Source organism: Gopherus flavomarginatus, chromosome 11 (assembly GCF_025201925.1).
Source record: "Gopherus flavomarginatus isolate rGopFla2 chromosome 11, rGopFla2.mat.asm, whole genome shotgun sequence".
Taxonomy (NCBI): Eukaryota; Metazoa; Chordata; order Testudines; family Testudinidae; genus Gopherus; species Gopherus flavomarginatus.
In genome coordinates, this window is record NC_066627.1 from 6666879 (window position 1) to 6675401 (window position 8523).

Genomic DNA, 8523 nt, shown 5'->3' on the forward strand with positions numbered 1-8523 from the left:
GATGCAGTATCCTTGCTGTATATTCACTGTAACCTGGGGGGAAACCTGCTTTTGAAGTTCCCCATACAGAAGAAAGAAAGAAAGAAAGAAAGAAAGAAAGAAATCAAAGATTTCTGACAAGCAAAGGGACTGTTGCTTTGTGTTTAACAAAAGGGCTACCTCTTCCGCTTTGATAAGTCTCCATAGCTCTTTGTGCCCTACCTCTCAGCTTATACCAGGTGAGAGTTCTTTGGGCCCCAGCCCTGTAAGACAATCAGTGTTTTCCCTTCACCTCATAGAATCCAGACTTCATTTCTATTGAACAGCTCAGCACAGGGATGTGATCAACTCCATGAGGATATCTGGGACATGAAGGAAGTGTTGGTGTGATTAACAAATTAGAGGATTGAGCCAAAAGAAACCTGATGAGGTTCAACAAGAACAAGTGCATTTAGGACCAGGGCTGGCTCCACGTTTTCTGCTGCCCCAAGCTGTGAAAAAAAAAAAAAAAAAGCCTCTCCACTCCCTCTGTGAGGAAGTGAGGAACCCGCCTCCTAATTGCCGCCGAAGACCCAGACCTGCCACCCCAATAGCGGCTGGAATGCCCCTTCCTGATATTGACAGGCCCAAGCACTTGTTCCTTTAGCTGGTGCCTGGAGCCAGCCCTGCTTAGGACAGAACAATCCCATTCACTGTTACAGACTAGGGACCGAATGGTTAGTCAGTAGTTCTGCAGAAAAGGGCCTAGGGGTTACAGTGGATGAGAAGCTAGATATGAGTCAACAGTGTGCCCTTGATACCAAGAAGGCTAATGGCATATTGGGCTTCATTAGAAGGAACATTGACAGCAGATTGAGGGAAGTGATTATTCCCCTCTATTCAGCACTGGTGTGGCCACATCTGCAGTATTGCATTCAGTTTTGGGCCTCTCACTACAGAAAGTATGTGGACAAGTTGGAGAGAGTCCAGGGGAGGGCAAGGAAAATGATCAGGGGGCTGAGACACATAACTTAGGAGAAGATGCTGAAGGAACTGGGCTTGTATAGTCTTCAGAAGAGAAGAGTGTGTGTGTGTGGGGGTGATTTGATAGAAGCCTTCAACTACTAAAGGGGTGGGGAGGATGGATCCAAAGAGGATGGAGCTAGGTTTTTCTCAGTGGTAGCAGATGACAGAACACGGAGTAATGGTCTCAAGTTGCAGTGCGGGAGGTCTAGGTTGGATATTAGGAAACACTATTTCACTAGGAGGTTGGTGAGGTGCTGGAATGGGTTACCTAGGGAGCTGATGGAATCTCCATCTCTATAGGTTTTTAGGGCCTGGCTTGAGAACGCCCTGGCTGGTATGATTTATTTGTAGATTGGTCCTCCTTTGAGGAGGGGGTTGGACTAGATAACCTTCTGAGGTCTCTCCCAACCCTAATCTTCCTATGATTATATGATTATGTGATATGTTTCCATACAGAGCTCCCCAGTCTGCAAGCGGGACCAGAAAAACCCTTTACAGTCAGAGTAGTAGCTTGTAATTTTAACCCAGTTTTCAAAACACCACATTCTAGATAAGGACGAATTACTTTGTTACAAAGTTTCTGGCCTACTGGGAGTAGGTGTCTGATCTAGGAAGAGAAATGAAAAATCCTGATTCTCAGATGTGCCTTAACCATAAGACACCCATCCCTTGCTGGAAAACACATTCAGCATGGTGTCAAGTATCAGAGGAGTAGCTGTGTTATTCATTCATGATGAGAATGAATAGTCATTAGGCCAGAAAGCAAGTCCAAGGATGACTGTGTAGTCCACTTGGGGGTGGGAGATGGAAGTACAAACCCCTCTTTCAATAACTATTTCATTATTTATACCAAATGGAACCACTTTAAGAGGAGAGAGAGAGAGAAAGAGAGAGAGAAAGCTTGTGAGGAGAGTGTTGCATAGCCCCGTGCACTTGTTTCCGGTGTGGGAGGAGACTGAATGTGGGGTCTTCCACATACCCCCCCTCAACCTCCCGCACAGCAGTGCTCTAACCACCAGGTTAAATGTTATAAAGGGGGCAGGTCCTGAAAGATTTTGATTGATTTGAGTAAAATTCATGAATCACTTTGGGCTGAACAAATCCGCTATTCATCCAAACAGAGCCCGATACATGAGGCCACAAATGACATATATCTCCATCTATGCAAACTATATGTCCCTACATCAGAGAACTGCAAGTGGGTGGTCAGGGGACCAATGGGCACCTAAACAGTTAAAAGGACAACAGGGAAATGACGATGTTTTTTGGCAAAAAACAGGACCCAAAAATTTGGAGGAAGAATGAAAATATCAGGAAAACTCAGTGAGAATTTATTCTTTAATTTACTTTTTAGTCAAACCTTGGCAGTAAATATTTGTATGTGTATAGTGTGTTACTGTGTGAGGGGAAGGAGGCCCGTGTGATAGCATTTAGGTTGAGATTGGCAAAGTTGCCTACTGCTTTTCGGTGCTCATTTCCTGTTCGTTTGAATTGATTCATTTTATTTGGATGAGGGAGGGAAATCAGGTCTTATGAGCTTTGAAAATTTTGGCCAAACATCTTCTGTTAGCATTTTACATGTATCAATATCTATATTGATATCAGAATTGATATAAAAATAGATATGTTAATGTTGCCTTCACCCAACAAAGATGGATGAATAGGCAGGAAATTTCACATGGCAGGACACTGAGACTCTTAAACCTCCACAGACTTTCATGTTTTGGTTACCCAGCTACAGATCTGCAGAGAATACTGCGCAACCAAATTTCTTCACTCGCTGCAGTGACAATATTGTTTACCTATTTTTCAGAGGAATAATTGACAACAGATGAGCCTAATCACTGGAGAATGAATGTCATTGGCAACATCAGTAGCTGTGGAAGAGACCCACAAGCACTCAGAAGATATTAAGCTCCTTGCAGAATTTGAGCAGTAGTGTTCATGTATGGATGACTGAAGTAGAGTGCTCTACTGAAACGTGTCTTTTCAAAAAGAATGTCTCAAACCGTATGTCTACACTACAGGATTATTCCGATTTTACATAAACCCAGATTTGTAAAACAGATTGTATAAAATCGAGTGCACGCGGCCACACAAAGCACAATAATTCAGTGGTGTGCGTCCATATACCGAGGCTAGCGTCGATTTCTGGAGCATTGCACTGTGGGTAGTTATGCCGTAGCTATCCCATAGTTCCCACAGTCACCCTCACCCATTGGAATTCTGGGATGAGATCTCCATGCATGATAGTGCAAAAACAGTGTAGCGGGTGATTCTGGGTAAATGTCGTCACTCATTCCTTCCTCCGTGAAAGCAACGGCAGACAATCATTTCATGCCCTTTTTCCCTGGATTGCACTGGCAGACTCCATAGCATGGTAACCTTGGAGCCCGTTTTGTCTTTTGTTACTGTCACCATATGTGTACTGGATGCTGCTGACAGAGACGGTACTGCAGCGCTACACAGCAGCATTCATTTGCCTTTGCAAGGTAGCAGAGATGGTTACCAGTTGTTCTGTACCGCCTGCTGTGCCACTGTAAATTGGCAATGAGATGACTGTTATCAGTCGTTCTGTACCATCTGCTGCTGTCATGGGCGCTTCTGGATGACCTTCGCTGAGATCGGCCGGGGAGCAAAGACAAAAATGTTTATGTTGTATCTAAAAATAGAGTCAGTCCTGCCTAGAATATGGGGCAAGTGTACTAGAGAACCAGTGTATCAGAGAACCAGAGAGCACAGCCGCTCCGTGTCAGATCCCACAGAAATGATGAGCTGCATGCCATTCAAGGGGGTGTCCCTGCAACAACCCCACCCGTTTCTTCCCTCCTCTCCCAACCCTTCTGGACTACCTTTGCAGGGTCCCCCCATTTGTGTGATGAAATAATAAAGAATGCAGGAATAAGAAACACTGACTTTTTAGTGAGATAAAATGAGGGGGAGGCAGCCTCCCGCTGCTATGATAGTCCAGGAAGGACATTAAACGGTGGAGGGGAGAGGAGCGCAGCATCCCGCTGCTATGATAGTCCAGGCAGTACATAATCTTTTCTTTAGACTTAAAGAGGGAGGGGGGCTGATGGAGTTCAGCCCCCAGTTGCTATGATGAGGACGGTTACCCGCCATTCTCTACCATCTGCTGGGAATAACTGGGAGTCATTCCTATTTTTACCCAGATGCCCCCTGCCGACCTCACCTGAGGCCAGCCAGGAGCACTCACGGGCTGATCACGAGGACGGCTACTAGTCCTACTGCACTGTACTGTCTGCCATCAGGGAAGGGAGGGGAGAGGATGCTGCTGTTCGTTGCCCCGCACTCTGTCTACCAGCAGCATGCAGTAGACATATGGTGACATTGAAAAAAGTCAAGAAATGTTTTTTCCCTTTTCTTTCAGTAGTAAATTGACGAGATATACCCTGAACCACCCCAGACAATGTGTTTGACCCTACAGGCATTGGGAGCTCAGCCAAGAATGCAAATGCTTTTTGGAGACTGCGAGGACTGTAGGATAGCTGGAGTCCTCAGTAACCCCTCCCTTCCTCCATAAGTGTCCATTTGATTCTTTGGCTTTCCGTTACGCTTGTCACACAGCACTGAGCTGTGGACTCTGTATCATAGCCTGGAGATTTTTTCCAAATGCTTTGGCATTTTGTCTTCTGTAACAGAGTTCTGATAGAACAGATTTGTCTCCCCATACAGCGATCAGATCCAGTATCTCCCATACGATCCATGCTGGAGCTCTTTTTGGATTTGGGACTGCATTGCCACCTATGCTGATCAGAGCTTCAGGCTGGGCAAACAGGAAATGCAATTCAAAAGTTCGTCGGGCTTTTCCGGTCTACCAAGCCAGTGCATCTGAGTTCAGATTGCTTTCTAGAGCGGTCACAATGGTGCACTGTGGGATACTGCTCGGAGGCCAATACCATCGATTTGCGGCCACACTAAGCCTAATCCGATATAGTAATACCGATTTCAGCGCTACTCCTCTCGTCGAGGAGGAGTACAGAAACTGGTTGAAAGAGCCATTTACATCAATATAAAGGGTCTCATTGTGTGTATGGGTACAGTGTTAAATCGGTTTAACGCTGCTAAAATCGGCATAAACGCATAGTGTAGACCAGGCCTTACAGTATCAAGTTTTGTATAAAGAAATGTGCATGAATTGTATGAAAGATGAATGCTCAAAAAGTAGCAGAGTATTAGAAAGAAAGAAAGAAAGAAAGAAAGAAAGAAAGAAAGAAAGAAAGAAAGAAAGAAAGAAAGGGGTAACTCTGTTCTCAAGGAATGAAATGGGCCATGTCTAAGAAACTATATCAGTGCATCTGTATTTTATACAGGCTAAAGTTTTCCCTTTAAGATTCTATGCCTGTTTTTGAAAGCAATCTGTTTCAGAATAGTTTTTCTCAGGGATTCTTTGACCTCCTTGTTTCTCAGGCTGTAGATAACAGGGTTGATCATGGGAGTCAGGACTGTGTAGAAGACAGAGAATATTTTGTGTAGGACTTTGGGAGTGTTGCTTGGTGGAAACACATAGACAGTAACCAGGCTCATGTAAAAAATGGTCACCACAATGAGGTGAGGTGGAAAAGGCCTTTTGCCACCCTGTGTTGGAAGGGATTCTCAGAATGGCAGTGATGATATGAATGTAGAATGTCAGTGTCAGTAGCAAAGGCACAAGTGTCCCAATGGTAGAGACAGTAAATTTGGCCTGTTGCAGAGTCTGGGTGTCACCACAAGACAGCTTTATCATGGGTGAAAAATCACAATAGAAATGATCAATTTCTTTGGAACCACAGAATGTTAATTTGAACAAGAAATAATTTAGTGTGCCTTTGACCAGAAAACTATATAGCCAGGATCCCGCCACTAGCTGGAAACAAACCCTGCCATTCATCAGACCAGCATAATGTAGTGGATTGCATATTGCTAAATACCGATCATAAGACATTGCTGCAAGCAGTAGATTTTCTGTTGTTGCTATGATAGCAAAAAAATATGTTTGCACTAGGCAGCACTTAACAGAAATGGTTCTGTCCCCAGTCAGGAAACTGGTTAACATCCTGGGTAGGATGGTGGATGTGTAGCAGATCTTCAAGCAGGCCAAGTTCCCCAGGAAGAAGTACATGGGGCTGTGGAGGTGCTGATCAACCACAACTAGCATAATGATGAGGATGTTGCCGACTATGGTCATAATGTAGATCAGTAGAAACAACAGGAAGAGAAGGGGCTGAAGTTCAGGGGCATTCCCAAACCCTAAGAGGATGAAATCCATGACCAGGGTTTCATTTCTCCCTTCTGCTTTCTCCATAATATGTATCTAGAAACACAAAACCATTAAATATTAATGGAGTACACACAGCCAGGTTGTCCTGTCGGTTACATTGCTGGGAAACTGGAGTAGGTAACCTCCTGCCACTGCATCTTTCCACTGGAAAAATGAAGTTGTCAATAAACAGAGGAAGACTCATATTGTTAAGAGGTTGAGCTTCCAATATAGGTGAACCAAGAACATGGAACTGTATTGAACTACAGATATGTTCCATCTAAGTCCCGTAACTCTCTTGAATTCTAAATAAAGACTTTTAAGCTCCAATTTTGAAGTATCTTTATCACATCAGTGTCACAGCAACAAATCTACAAGACACAATAGAAAATTAATAGATTGGAAATGAACGATGTTTAGAGTTCAACCATGGGTTCATCTTCCCCCCAAAACAAACAAACAAACAAACAAACAAACAAACAAACAAACAAACAAACAAACAAACAAACAAAAACCCTAAACACACATCATGGGTGTTTCCTGATCTCATTTACACCAGGGTATATTACATGAGCATCATATGGATTTACACAAGTGCAACTGAGATCAGAATCCAACTCCATATAAAGAAATGTAAAGGAAATAAAAATGAAAAGACATCAGGAATGAAAGTAGAGAGTCATTTTTATCCAGAAGGGAGAATAATGTGCCTGCAGAAAAATGAAAAAAAGGAGAATCACAGAGATATATAGACAGAAAGAGGTGAATATATGGAGAGAGAGTTTATTTCTCAAAATTTTATGAGCAATAAAATACAGATAAGTTTAAAGAGAATTAGCAGATCCTTGCTATTAAAGCAAAGGTATCAGAATCAATAACTCTGAAATCTTTTCCTGTTTTTCACCTACACACTTAGAATCATAGAATCGTAGAAGATTACTGTTGGAAGGGACCTCAGGAGATCATCTAGGCCAACCCTGTGCTGAAAGCTGGACCAACCCCAACTAAATCATGCCAGCCAGGGTGTTCTCAGTCAGGGCCTTAAAAACCTCTAAGGACGGAGATTCTACCACCTCCCTAGGTAACCCATTCCAGTGCTTCACTATCCTCCCAGTGAAATAGTGCTTCCTAATATCCAGCGTAGACCTCCTCCACTACAACTTGAGACCATTGCTCCTTGTTCTGTCATCTGCCACCACTGAGAAGAAGCTGAACTCCATCCTCTTTGGAACTCTCCTTCAAGTAGTTGAAGGCTGCTATCAATACCCCCTCACTCTTCTCTTCTGCAGACTAAACATGCCCAGTTCCCTCATCTTCTCCTTGTAAATTATGTGTCCCAGTCCCCTAATAATTTTTATTGCCCTCCGCTGGACTTTCTCCAATTTGTCCACATCCTTTCTGCAGTGGGGGACCCAAAACTGGATGGACTACTCCAGATGTGGCCTTCTTGGTATATCTTTATATATCAATTCTTGATATATCATAACTTCTGAGCTCTTCATCCACTGATTTATGATGCACCCACATAAACTATGTCTACACCAGGAGTGGCAACGGTACATTGACACTGGTGCAACAGAAGTGTATGTGACACAAAAATGGAAATGTAGAAAGACACATATGCACAGAGAAGTGAGATTATATTTTTGTTTCAAAATTTTAACAAGCAATAAAACTCATGTGGTTAAAAATAAAATACACACACACAAGGAGCCAATAAACTAGAAAAAATCCTGGAGGATAGGTCCATCAATGACTGTTAGACAGGATGGTCTCTGTTTGCCAAAAGCTGGAAATGGGGGAGAGGGATTGGGTCACTTGATGATCAGCTGTTCTGTTCATTCCCAGTGAAGCACTTGGCATTGGCCACTGATAGAAGACAGGATACTGGGGGAGATGGACCTTTGGTCTGACCCAGAATGGCTCTTTTTATATTCTAAATCTGACAGCCATTCATTTCTCCTTTGGGGGCATGTTTTGCTATAACTCATCTACTTTCATTTCCTTTCCCCCTGGATTAAACAAGCAATCCTGTTCTGTTTTATAAGGCTGGTGCCTGAGCAAGTATTTTTCTGTTCTAAATGAGATTATTTCATTTTTCTTGTGCTGCTTTAACTTTCACACTGAGGATCCATTGTCAGCCTCACCCTTACCCTAACCCTTCCTTCCGATTTTTTGAGATAAGATTATAGTTTTTGCACTACCTTTTCCATTGTCTTCTACTACTGATACTCTTCAATTATCTCAGTAAACTGAGCTTTGGGTTCCTATCTGGCTGC

At 43.2% G+C, this 8523-nt stretch overlaps 1 pseudogene; it reads right to left on the reverse strand.

Annotated features, from left to right (window-relative positions):
- Positions 1 to 5319: 5319 nt before the first annotated feature.
- Positions 5320 to 6289, reverse strand: LOC127031794 (olfactory receptor 1030-like; annotated as a pseudogene).
- Positions 6290 to 8523: the final 2234 nt, after the last annotated feature.